Here is a 13,819-nt window from a genome sequence, read left to right as displayed (position 1 = left end):
CCTATCTCTTACCAACTTCAACTCACTCACAATGTAACTCCCTCTTTCGATCAGACTTCGCTAAGTTATTAATTCTGACAATACCACTCCAAAGCTATAAACATCACTCTTGTTCGTTAATTGTAGCATCCTGAAGTATTTGGGATCCAAGCACCCATGCACCATTAAAAAATAAATTCTTTTCTCAGGCAAACTTCTACAATGCTATAGTATAATGTTCACTGAACTCAAATCCATTAACCAACAAGCTTATTACCTGTTATAATTCATTACTTTTGTTAGTGTAAGTTTTGGAGGATGCTGCTATACTTACTGGGGTTCCTTTGACATCAGTAAGAATTTGATTGTTTTCACTGCCACCCATTGTCTTCGATAGACCAAAATCAGTAACTTTTGCAATTAAGTGATCATCAAGTAGAATGTTAAGTAATTTGATGTCCCTGTGTACGATTGTTGGATTTGCAAGCTCATGCAGATATGCCGAACCTCTTGCTGAGTCAAGGGCTATTCTCAGTTTCCATATCCAACTTAACTGGATTCCTGATTTTCTTGCATTGTCAAATTAGATGAAGACAACGTATTATAAATTTTTATGTTTATGCTCTTGGCTTATGTTGTTAACCCCGTTTGACTTAGAATTAAGTTTGGCTAGTGATGATCATAAATGGAGTACATGATAAAGTATGCGACAGAAGTGCGAATGAGGTACCTAAGAGACTATCCTTTAGAGTACCATTCTGAATGAATTCATAAACCAGCGTCTGTTCTCCTTGCTCATAGTAGATATCCACAAGACTAATAACATTTTTATGAACCCTTGATAGCAGTTCAGTCTCACTTTTAAACTCATTTCGACCCAACGACGATCCCTGCTTAGCTCTTTTAATAGCAACTATTAACCCCGTTTCAAGCCTTCCTTTGTAGACTTGTGAACATTTTGGAAATCCATTTCCTAGAGAACATGTCATTATAAATTAAAAAATTATCAAGGCACAAGATAAAAGTTAAAAGCAATTTTTGCTTGCAAGACAAGCAACACATGCTAAAGGAAAGTGACAAATGCTGTCATTTTAGAAACTTTATCCCATATGTTTGTTTAAGTAAGGATCCTGTTAAAATTCATGCTCAATTTTTAAAGGGAACAATGGGAAAGAAACACGTGAACGAACCTGTCCATAACCTCCAGATCCTAGAATGTTGGTGTTTGAAAAATTGTTGGTACATTTCTTTAGCTCTTCAAAGGAGAAACATCTCACACCATTGATCCAAGGATGGCTAATAGGGTCATTTAGATCCCAAGATGCTGTACGAGTATGACACAGGAACTTCAAGTAATGTAATCGCAACTGCATAGACTGCACCGGAGAAATAATGGTTTTCATTTACCAAATGGATCGTTTTGTCGAGTTGCTCTTATAGCTTTCTTCCTCTGACGGATAGCATACATTCCAGGCTTTCTAGCAATAACTAATAGTACTAGAAGTATAAATCCACATACTGTTACTCCAATGATGATCCCAATATTTGGTGAATTTTCTCTGCATAACATTTGGAAAGGGATGAGACACCATCAATTTCCCCTATAAGCTCTGCGAAATGTAGATGAATTCATATGATAATGATATAGGACACAGCAAAATTTGTTCTTACCTTGATAATAATTAATGTTGTAGTTATAATAGAAGGGTCCAAAAATTGGTCGGAGAGTGACAAAACTTATGTTTTTGAGCTGAGAGATGATAAGAGAGAAATTTGTTTTGTCGAGAAGACCATTAACAGATGGAAAAACTACCACCTGCAGTTCTAGGTAATCATTCGCAGACACGACCTGGAAGGTCACTAACATTGAGTCTAAAGGAAGATTTGATACTTTAAAAGAGTTCATGAACCTGTCTCTGACAATACTATAGTAACTAGTGTTTTTCCAGTTTGAGAAGGTTCAGGATCTGAAGTATAAGGTTCAAACGATTGGTGGAGATGAACAGGTCTAACAACGTACTGTTTGTTGGTGTGGAAGGTGAGGAACTTGGAACTTGCGAAGCCGAGCTCTTGTTTTCTACTGAGTTCTCACAAATTGGATTATTATGAAGACTGGAAAAAATAGATAAGAAAAAGTTACACCTTCAGGTAGCATAAAGTTACAAAACAAGCATGGGAAGAACGATGTTGAAGAGTAACTTACTATAATGTCTTATTGTATCGTGTTGCTTCCACGGAATCCATGGAATTGTGGCGGTCTTTGAGAATAAGCTGATACTCACAGTGACTCCAACCGAGGGAGACCGAAGAGTTCAACAAGTATTGATCCCTGAAGTTGTGTGTTCTCCATTATTCTGCCAGTGCAGGGTAATAACCGTTATAGTCAAACTCATGGTAAGCAACTCAAGCAGAAAGGTTGTGCTAGAACAAGCGACATTTATAGTTTGAGCATTGAAATGAAGAACAAGAGAGAGATACAATGGTTTTCAAGCATTCCAAGTCTGAATGCTGTTTAAGTTGTTTCCTGCTAGCCTTAATTTTTAATTGTTGTGTGAATGAGTAAAAGAGAGAGTGAGAGATGTACAAAGATGTCAAAGATGGCAAGCATTTCTAAAGTTCTGTTTACTTACACATAGTGCAGGCTGCTCACGCCAGTAAGGTTAGGCATAGGGCCAGTGCCTCACCTATACTCACATGACCGTGAACTCTACAAGAACTACACAAAGCTCTCCAAACACAAACGTCTGGCTTGAAAGGCATTCGCTCAATCATGTTATATGCCCCTTCTAGCCTTCCAACACAGCCTAGAAGGTTCGCCATGCAACCATAATGCTCTACCCTTGCTTCAATACCATGCTCTTTACACATGCTATCAAAAATTTGCAGTCTTCATCAGCTAGGTCAGGCTGGCCGCAGGCAGATGATACACAAGTGAAGCTAATAGAACAAGGCTTTTGTCCACGCTTTTGCATCAAATGAAAAATCTCTATAACTTCTTTAGGCTTTCCATGCATAGCATATCCACCCATTATAGCATTCCAATCAACCCAAGTTTTGGGATGACATCATATCAAAACAAAGTCGTGACATTTGAATCCTTCCACACTTGGCATACATATCAATTAGTGCCCCATAAACGTAACCATCATCAGAAATACCTCTTCTAATGGAAAAGAAATGAGCCGCCTTCCCGAGCATCAATGCTCCAACACTTCAACAGGCTGATAGCAATCAAGGTATTGTAACATTGTTTGGCTTCATCCCCGCTGTCTGCATCTCTCTAAAAAGTTCCAATGCCTCAATACCTTTCCCATTTTGTGAGCAACCAGCAATCATTGACGTCCAAGACACAACATCTAATTCCACTCCTTGGCTCTGGAATTGCCTAAAGACCTCCAATGCATTGTCAACAAGACCATTCCTACAGAGACCTGTAACAAAAGCATTGCAAGCACTTACATCCAAATTTTCCATTTCATGAAACACTTTGGACATATTACATGTACACGCACACTTTCCGTGCATATCAATAAGTGAACTACTGTGCACTTATTCTCCAATAGACCCTTCTTAATCACAAAACCATGAATCTAATCCCAAGTTTGGGAATCTCCAAGTCGACCACAGCGGAAAGAACACTAGAAACACTATGCTCCTCAGGCCTAAATCCTTCAAAATGCATCCTTTGAAACAAAAGAACCGCCTCTTCATAATGTCCACTATGATTAAACCCTGCAATCATACCATTCCAAGACAACACTTTGGGTTCCACTCTTAAAAGACCCATCTCGTTAAAGAGGCTTTTCGCTACATCCACGCACCCTTGTCGTGCGTTACCCGCAAGCAGAGCACTAAAAGTTTTCACATCCGGTTGGGCTAATCTATCAAACACTTTGTGAGCGTCCCCAATATTCTGACATTTAATTTACATATGAAACAAAGAAGACTGAACAAATGAATCTAAATTAAACCCGTATACAAACGCCATTGCACGAACTTGTTTTCCAGTTTCCAATGACAATAATCCAGTGCAAGCCTTAAGGATATTGGGCAACAAGTATGTATCAGGTGCCAGACCGTGAGAGAGCAGAAACAAAATCTTTTTACTCAATCACTCCGTGTATTCGCTCAAATGCTCTCTCACGGAGTGATTGAGTAAAACGATTTTGTTTCTGCTCAATATCCTTAAGGCTTGCACTGGATTGTTGTCATTGGAAACTGGAAAACAAGTTCGTGCAATGGCGTTTGTATAAGAGTAGAGTAAGAAAAGGTTGTGGGCTCAAAAGAAGAAGAAAGGATTTGGTTTGCGTCATCGAAGTGTTGGTGATTTGCATACTGAGACAGAAGCTTAGTTGCTAAGCAGGGCCACCATTACAGGTCACTAGAGCCCCAACCCACTGGCCTTAATATTACCACTAGATCAACAAAACTCAGATCCCAACACTCCTCCCAAACCCCAACCTAGCAATGGCGGTGATGGCCAAGCTGCCAGGCGAGGCGCAATATAGCCTAAATTGTGCCCAACCAGGCCATCGTCGCTAGCTGATGAGCGAGTTGAGGCCATGACAACGTCAGATCCCTACCGTCGTGTTCTTCAACAATCCCTAGAGCCTCACCCAATCAGCCTCCATATTTTTTTGCAACAACCAAACCCATCCCAATCCCCCTTTCACGTGTTTTGGGTGTTGTAATTATAGATATTGGTATTCATTTTGTAATGGCTTTTGTGTTGACTTTGGTAAGGAGAGATTGTTTTGGCTGTTGGAGCCTGGAGGGAACTGGGGCAGCATTTGTCAGCGGTGACAGAATCGCACCAAGCCAGGTGTAGTTTGGTCGGAATTCCCACATTCAACACTCTCGATCCCTACCATCAATAACAATAATATTTTCACAATCAACCGCAAAATTAGAAACTCATTCAACAATTCCAATCAAAAAAATAGTATGCCCATTCCACTCTAAATAACACACATTAAAAAAATAAAATAAAATTTGAGAAACAAGAAAGGTAGAGGCAAGAGACAGGGAGTTAGGATTATTAGGCCACAATAGTGGCATCTCCTTCGGCCTCCAATACGGCCTTGCTTGAGGGACATGGGGATGGGAGATGCGGCGTTAGGGGGTGGGTGTGGTGGGGGATTGGCTGTGAGGGCTGGGGAACTGAGATTAGGTTAGATTGGGTGAGGTTGGGAACCGATATTGGTGGAGGTAGGTGTTACGTACCCATTTTTATAATGGGTAAATGTTAATTAAATTATATTTTAGGAGTTATTGTTAGAGATTTATTTGTTATTTACGATTGAGTTAAAGGGCGAACGACAAGTTCCCACCGAAGGTTTGGCCTAACGACAAGTTCACACCCAAAAGATTTTAAAAGGACAGTTTTTCATCCATCCATCCAATTTTTCTGTTATTTTTAACTATAGAGGGAGAGAATAGTAAATTCAGTGTATTTTAATTTTTTATTTTCTTTTAAAATATTAAAAAATTATATAAACTAAACAAAAATTAAAAAATTTGCTGGCCAACCACTGCTTGCGGTTATCAGAATTGTCGACGGCGGCCAGTCTACTGCCACCGTTGGCGCTGTTGGGTAGATCTCAGGTCAATCTATCCAAAGGTACAAATAGAGGAGCCATTATTGACGGCATTTGGCCGAAAAAGGGGTAAATAGTTCTCGCATTTTTCGGTCAAACGCCGTCAACGACGGCTTCAACACAATCAAAAATCAATCACACCACCCGCCTTTCCCTTCGTTCGAATCATGGTCGTGCCCTCGTGGATTCGCTTCAACGCCGATGGTTGCTGAGATATTACAGAAATGTGTTCCAATCTTGCCTTTTTTGTGTCTGGTATCGACTGAAGGAGAGTAAAACTAGCGGCGGAGAAGGAAAGAAGAGTAGAAGTGAAGATAAAATTGAACGGTGGTGGTGTTGGTACTGGTTCTGACTACGAGAAGAGGTGGTTGTAGAGGAGTAGTAAGAGGAGGCAGCGACGATTGACATGTTTTCTTTCTGTTTTCTGATTTAGTATAAAGATCAAATCATGAGAGAATTCTGATGGAAAAAACTTGAAAGAATGGAGAGGTATTTGGGGAGAATTTGGGAAGAGGGAGAGGGGGGAGATGGAGAGATGAAGACAAAGAATGATTGATATATGAAGGAGGGTAGGCAACTCGAGATGAAGAAGAAAGGTATTGAAATTGAATGGAAAGAAACGAAGGAGATCGATTTTTGAGAGTGTGGATGAAATACTGAAGTGAACTAGTTTGGGGGGAAGTTATTAAAAAGACATTTGAAGTTTACATTTAATTAAAAGGCTATCAAGTTTTGAAATGTTAACTAAATAGCCATATTATTGATTAAGGGTACTTAGTGCTTAATTAGGATTATGTAATCTTTTCAAAATTATCTATATTTCCACAAATCCGAAATTGTTGCAAATAAACCCAAAACCTTCTTCTTCCTCCCGCCATTAACGCATCTCTACCTGCATCTTCTTCTCTTCTTCTTGGCGTCGTCAACACTTCTTCTTCCTCTGCATCTTCTTCTTCTCCTGTACACTCTTCTTCCTCATTCCTCTACATCTCTTCTTCCGCATCTCACCGCCATTAACACTTTCTTCTTCCTCCACCTTACTCTTCTCCGCAAAGATTCCCCTCCTCCTCCTCCTGACATTCGCCTAGTATGTGTATCTCCTTTTTACATTTTATATTTGATTTACAAAGATTAATAATGGATGGGTTTGGTTTGATTTTGATTTAGTTGTTAGGTTGTTGGTTTGTTTTGATGTAATGTAGGTTGAAAGGAGTGAAATTTGTTGAAAATTATTCTGGGTATTTATTTTCTGGGTATGATGGATCGATTGTAGGTGGAGATGACTGAAAATGTGTTCTGGGCACGATGGATCGCTTAAGCGATCCGGTGTATCGCTTAAGCGATCCGGTAGGTCTGGTAATGCAGCAGATAGATCGCTTAAGCGATCAGGTATGTGCATAAGATCCTTAAGCGATCTGGTTAAAGTCTGTTGTATGGGAGCAGATCGCTTACGCGATCAGTAAATGCATAAGATCGCTTAAGCGATCAAGGTTATTTATACTTAATCGCTTAAGCGATCAGGTGTATCGCTTAAGCGTCCAGATAAATAACCATGATCGTTCAAGCGATACATCAGACCAAATATGCGAATGTGCAGATTCTTTTAAACTATTTGAACCCTTAGTACAGCATTTAAGAATATTGTTTTTCTTGCATTACAGGTAGTTGGCTATTATTATACATGGGAAAAATTGTTTGGGTGTTGAATATTTTGGTGATGGGTGGAGGAAGAAAGTAGGTGGAAGTGGATTGGAAGAGCAAAGAAGTTACACCAATTGCTGTGAGCACAGAGGTTAGTTTTGATGAGTTGATTGATGAAATAATTAGAAGAGGTAATTTGAGTTGCTCGCGTAGTGATATAGTTTGTGAGGTATGTTTAAGCAGAGCTCCTGAAAATTATAAGGTACCTCCTGCTGTATTAAAGTCGGATGAAAGTGTGAACTTATTTATGATTGATATGGCCGATAGTGTTCGAGGCCGATTTTAAGGGTTTCTTATGTAGAAAAACCGTTGGAAGTTGGTTCCAAGGAAGGGGATAACGAGGATGTAGGCGGAGATTTGCCTGGTTGTAATTTGAACTACGAGGCCATGATGTTAGCTGAAAAATCAAGAGTAGACGGTCAATTGGGTGGTGAGGAGGACACTATAGAAGAGGTTGGTGATGGGGGGCAGAATGAAAATGTTGAGGAGGAGACCCCGTGATGTTCCCACAGATGTAGAGATTCCTTTAAATAACTTATGCAGAAGGCGTAGATTGTGAGGAAGAGAACACTATGGTCGTTTATGCAAGTTCAAAGGGGGCAATTGGAGGTAGTAGTGGATCAGCTCATGCTTACGGATGGATCGGACTTGCCATAGGGTATTTATTTGACAACAAAGAGGAAGTGGTGAGGAAGCTAAAACTTGTTGCTGTGAAAGGTAATTTTGAGTTCATCACCAAAAAGTCAAATTCATTGGCTGTGACGGTTGCATGTCGTGACCGAAACTGCAAGTGGCGGTTTATTGTAGAAGGTTGGCGGAGTCGGAAAAGTTTATTCTTAGCACATATACCCGTGAGCACACATGTGGTTTGGAACATATTTCAGGTGAGCATCGACAAGCGTCCGCTGATGTTATTGGACAATTTGTCAAAAGTCGGTTCGTCGAAGGAAAGGTCCATCTCCTAAAGACATTCAGAGACTTGTGCGCACAGAGTTGGGATGTGTTGTTAGTTACTGAAATGCTGGAAAGGTAGACAACATGCACAAGATTTTGTGAGGGGCACGCCGAGCACGGTACGCAGTATTAGAAGCGTACCGTTATATGCTTGAGTTGACAAACCAAGGTAGCAAGCGCGTTTGAAGTGGGACAGGAATATGATGTTTAAATATTTTTTTGTTGCTTATGGGTCTGCTATAAGGGGTTTTGTAACATGAGAAGGTGTTGGCTGTTGATGTTGCTTTCTAACGGGAAAGTATGGAGGTACATTGTTGGTGCCACTGCAGGACAGCGAGAATCACACATATCCTTGTTGCATGGTGTGGTTTGACTCTGAGAATGACGAGTCGTGACTTGGTTTTTTCAGCAGTTACGTACGATAGTGCCTGACAGTGACGAGTTGTGCATAATATCCATAGGCACAACTCTATAAAGAAGGGGATTGCCACTATTTACCGTCAGCACATCACGGATTCTGTATGAGGCACCTTGGTGAACATAAAACAAAAGTTTAAGTGTGCTGGCCTCCTTCAGACATACTACATGGCAGCAAAAGCTTACCGGGTTGATGAGTTCGAGGAACACTTCCAGCAAATCCATCAAGGATGTAGAGTTGCTAAGTATCTTGAGCATGATGTTGGTTTCGAGAGAGAGTAGAGGCTTACTTTCCCGGAAGAAGTTTGATGTCATGACCACGAACATAGCTGAGTCCATAAATTCGAAGTTGTTAATAGAAAGAGAGTTTCCAATAGTTGCACTTTTTGATTCAATCCAAAGGACACTGTCGCGTGGTTCCATGAGCGTCGTATGGAGTCAGATAATTTTACTACAACCCTTGTTCCGTCAGCTGAAAAAATATTGCGAGAACATATGGAACGTCAAATGCACTGTTTGCCTATCCTCTTAATGCTCAAGAGTTTACTGTGCGCGGCTATGGTCCGGATGCCCTAGTTAACCTTGTTACAAAAACTTGCAGCTGTAAGTGCTTGACATTCAACATTTCCTTGTCCTCATGCACTAGCAGCACTGAAACACCAACGGAAGCCGGATTTTGGTTCAAGATTTACATGGAACTTTGCTCCCTTTCTATATGACAGATCCATACATGCTAGCATATTCAGAAACGATATATCCGGTGCCTCCAGAAGAAGCTGGGTAGTGCCGCCAGAGGTGGCTGACATTATCCTCCAGCCGCCATTGAAGAAACGCCAAAGGGGAGAAAAAGGGTTAAGCGTATTCCATCAGCCTTTGAGGTTCCCGGAAGATGAATAAGTGCTCAATTGCAGCAACCTGGTCACAAGAGAAGCAGTTGCCAGAAGTAATTAGGGTCGATTCGAAGAAGGATGAAATTATTGATGTTTAAATTTTATTGTTACCTTTAATAAAATATCCTTTATATTGTGTATCTTATTACATGGTCTAAATATTTGTTGTGATTTTAGTTTGGAATTAGCTGTCAAATTGAGGAAAAAGTATGGAATTAATACGTGTTGGTAATTTTAGTTTTCAAAATTCAGGAGAAAAGATGCAAATGTATATTGCCCACGATCGCTTAAGCGACTAAGTGTATCGCTTAAGCGACAAGTGTTTTCGCAGATGGATCGCTTAAGCGATAAAGGATCGCTTAAGCGATCCTTCACTGGACTGATTGATTCTGCCCAGGTGCATGATCGCTTAAGCGATAAAGGATCGCTTAAAGCGATCCTTCACCTGGACTGATTGATTCTGCCCAGGTGCATGATCGCTTAAGCGATAAAGGATCGCTTTAGCGATCCTTCACCTGGACTGATTGATTCTGCCCAGGTGCATGATCGCTTAAGAGATCCCAGATCGCTTAATCGACCAGGGGAAAAAGGCATATTGCTTAAGCAATATCACTGATCGCTTAAGCATCATGACATGGGCAGATCTGCTTCTGCCAATCACATGATCGGTTAAGCGATCCATTGTATCGCTTAACCGATTCTTCTGCAAATGGTTTTAAAATTTACAGATACACCCCCACCTACCCACGGCCACCGGAGCCGGAATCTGACCGGGGAAGGGCGTTTCGATGCACGTGGTCGGATCTGGCCGAAGGGCCTCTATATGGGCTTTCCGGCCAGATCGACCACGGATGTGGCCGGAAAAGGGCCCACGATCCGCCAGAACTGGCCGTGAGGAACGGAAAAATCCAGAGGTTGCCGTCTGTGACAGCCAAATATATGGCCGTCGTTGTCGGTCAACGACGGCCAAATGTTGGCCGCGTTGACCGGCAAAGTCGGACATTTCATTGAAAGTCCATGACGGGAAGATGTGGCCTTTTCCGGCCACATCGAAGGTGGATAGGCCGGAAAAGGTCACAACTGGCCATTACCGGCCATTTCCGTCGTTCGTTGCTGTCGCGGTAGCCGAATCTGGGAAGTTGGGTGGGTGGGGGTGTTTTTGTTATTTTTGAACCTTTCTTGGTATTAATGAAATTAATTCACTTAATGGGTCGAAAATTAATTAAAAATATACTGATATTTCCTAAATAATTAAGCAAACAAATAAAAATATACTGACTGACGTGTAAGAACTATATGTTTGATATAAATGTAATAACGAACAAGTGCTCTGAACGAATCGTAAACCCTTAAGCGATCTTTTGACGTGTAAAGGAACTATAGTTTGATATAAATGTATAACGGAACAAGTGCTCTGAACGAATCGTAAACCCTTAGCGATCTTTTTGACGTGTAAAGAAACTATATGTTTGATAAAATGTAATAACGGAACAAGTGCTCTGAACGAATCGTAAACCCTTAAGCGATCTTTCTGACGTGTAAGGAACTATATGTTTGATATAAATGTAATAACGGAACAAGTGCTCTGAACGAATCGTAACCCTTAACGATCTTTCTGACGTGTAAAGGAACTATATGTTTGATATAAATGTAATAACGGAACAAGTGCTCTGAACGAATCGTAAACCCTTAAGCGATCTTTCTGACGTGTAAAGAACTAATGTTGATATAAATGTAATCGGAACAAGTGCTCTGAACGATCGTAAACCCTTAAGCGATCTTTCTGACGTGTAAAGGAACTATATGTTTGATATAATGTAATAACGGACAAGTGCTCTGAACGAATCGTAAACCCTTAAGCGATCTTTCTGACGTGTAAAGGAACTAAGTTTGATATAAATGTAATAACGGAACAAGTGCTCTGAACGAATCGTAACCCTTAAGCGATCTTTTTGACGTGTAAAGGAACTATATGTTTGATATAAATGTATAACGGAACAAGTGCTCTGAACGAATCGTAAACCCTTAAGCGATCTTTTGACGTGTAAGGAACTATATGTTTGATATAAATGTAATAACGGAACAAGTGCTCTGAACGAATCGTAAACCCTTAAGCGATCTTTTTGACGTGTAAAGGAACTATATGTTTGATATAAATGTAATAACGGAACAAGTGCTCTGAACGAATCGTAAACCCTTAAGCGATCTTTCTGACGTGTAAAGGAACTATATGTTGATATAATGTAATAACGCATGATCGCTTAAGCGATTTATGATCGCTTAAGCGATCCTTTCCGAGGCAGAATGACATCTGCTATGATCGCTTAAGCGACCACCTATATCGCTAAGCGATTATTACTAAAAGACCATGATCGCTAACGATTTATGATCGCTTAAGCGATCCTTTCCGAGGCAGAATGACATCTGCTATGATCGCTAAGCGACCACCGTATCGCTTAAGCGATTATACAAAGAGCGGATGATCGCGTAAGCGATTTCTGATCGCTTAAGCGATCCTTTCCGAGGCAGAATGCCATCTGCCCAGACTATGATCGCTTAAGCGACCACCTGTATCGCTTAAGCGATTATCTAAAAACTGATCGCTTAAGCATTCTGATCGCTTAAGCGATCTTTCCGACAGAATGCCATCTGCCCAGACTATGATCGCTTAAGCGACCACCTGTATCGCTTAAGTGATAATTGCTAAAAGACTCATGATCGCTTAAGCGATTTATGATCGCTTAAGCGATCTTTTCCGAGGCAGAATGACATCTGCCCAGGCTATGATCGCTTAAGCGACCTCTCGATCGCTTAAGCGATTATTACTAAAATACGAATGATCGCTTAAGCGACCTCTGGTGTCGCTTAAGCGATTATTACTAAAGACATATGATCTTTATGGACAACCATACATAGTAATTGAAACTGCTGATGAATTATCTTATATGGACACACAAAATATCCCAAATATCAGATCCAATTCTTACAATGATATCTACAACAAATTCAAGATGATATCTACAAGGGCGGCTAATATGGTGCCTCGGTTGACTTTCTGTGGAGATTGACCATTCCATCTTAGTGACCTGCAGTGTAAAACACCATAATATGAGAAAGGCATGAATTAGAAAATAGCCACCATGAGAACAAATTAAATAGCAGTTCTGAAGTACACTCAAAACACCATTGAAAATGAACATGTATATACACCCTTATTGATAATTATAACAGGTATCACATAAACTCAACTCAAAAAACCCAAGTTAAACATCAACATCACATAAACTACACAATTCAGCGTCCAACTTTCATACCCTTTGATTGGGTTCTGGTCACTCAAAACGGATCCATCTGCCCATGGAAGCAGTCGACAGCCCAGCGCTCCCGACATTCTATCATTGTTTCGTCATTCAAGCTGTCCATCGGGCTGTTGGTCAGTCGAACTGAATAAATTTCAGGGCATATGCCCCACATTCAGCGCTACAATAGGAAGAAGACATTACCATTATAATAAACTTATAGAACAATTGTATTAGTAAGTTAGTTTTAAACAAAATTTACCTTGACTCATTTATTGGGCAGGTAGAGCGCTGAATTCCCCACTTTCCGGTTAGTACCTGATCACCCAACTGCCCAAACACCCGCTGTCACCGCAACAGCCGCGGGAACAACCTGGACAGTGGCTCCAACTCGACCTCCAACTGCTTGTCTCGACAAATGGTTGGGTTGCAGTCAAGGATCTTCAGACACCCCTCCTCTAGATGCGCAGCGACTGCTATCCAGTGCATCTGTTTGACGAGGATGATGCAGTACACTCTTTTAACAAAGGCCCAACCGTGGCCATATTTGGCCGATCCCCCCTTACGTACTGCATAATCCATCATCAAACCGGAAATCATCAGGGATGCAATCCGACTCTGGTGCAGCCAATCGTTTTCGCTTCGGTCCTTTTGCTACACCACTAGCAACGGCATTTTTAATTAAAGACCGATATGCCGAAACAAGCGTTTGCCCAAACGCCACACGGTGTAGCACAGTCAGGATACACAGATCACCATCACTAGTCTGTCGTAGCCTCATCAGCGCCAATATCTATCGATGTGCTACATCACATAAAAAACACAAGATAAGTATGGAAAACACAGGAAAAAATAAGGAAATTAAGTGAACATAACTCACCGAGTCCTCAAGCCACGTCCCCATCGTCAACAACTTCTTAAACCATTCCGGGGATAATCCCCTGTCTTACACTTTATATGGCCATCAATTCCCGATCCTTGT

General features: G+C 40.9%; 1 long non-coding RNA gene and 1 pseudogene across 1 annotated transcript; both read right to left on the bottom strand.

Moving 5' to 3' along the window:
• Nucleotides 1-259: 259 nt before the first annotated feature.
• On the bottom strand, nt 260-4,543 carry LOC116106676 (annotated as a pseudogene).
• A 7,993-nt stretch (nt 4,544-12,536) lies between these two features.
• On the bottom strand, nt 12,537-13,181 carry LOC116106518. The gene is made up of 3 exons (XR_004124327.1): nt 13,100-13,181; nt 12,853-13,018; nt 12,537-12,624 (listed from the first exon to the last, which is right to left on the bottom strand). It is a non-coding gene; the product is annotated as an uncharacterized LOC116106518 (long non-coding RNA).
• Nucleotides 13,182-13,819: the final 638 nt, after the last annotated feature.

The sequence above is a fragment of the Pistacia vera genome, unplaced genomic scaffold (genome assembly GCF_008641045.1).
Source record: "Pistacia vera cultivar Batoury unplaced genomic scaffold, PisVer_v2 Contig52, whole genome shotgun sequence".
Classification (NCBI taxonomy): domain Eukaryota; kingdom Viridiplantae; phylum Streptophyta; class Magnoliopsida; order Sapindales; family Anacardiaceae; genus Pistacia; species Pistacia vera.
The sequence above is the reverse complement of the archived record's forward strand: the minus strand, read 5'-3'. Positions and strand labels throughout refer to the sequence as shown.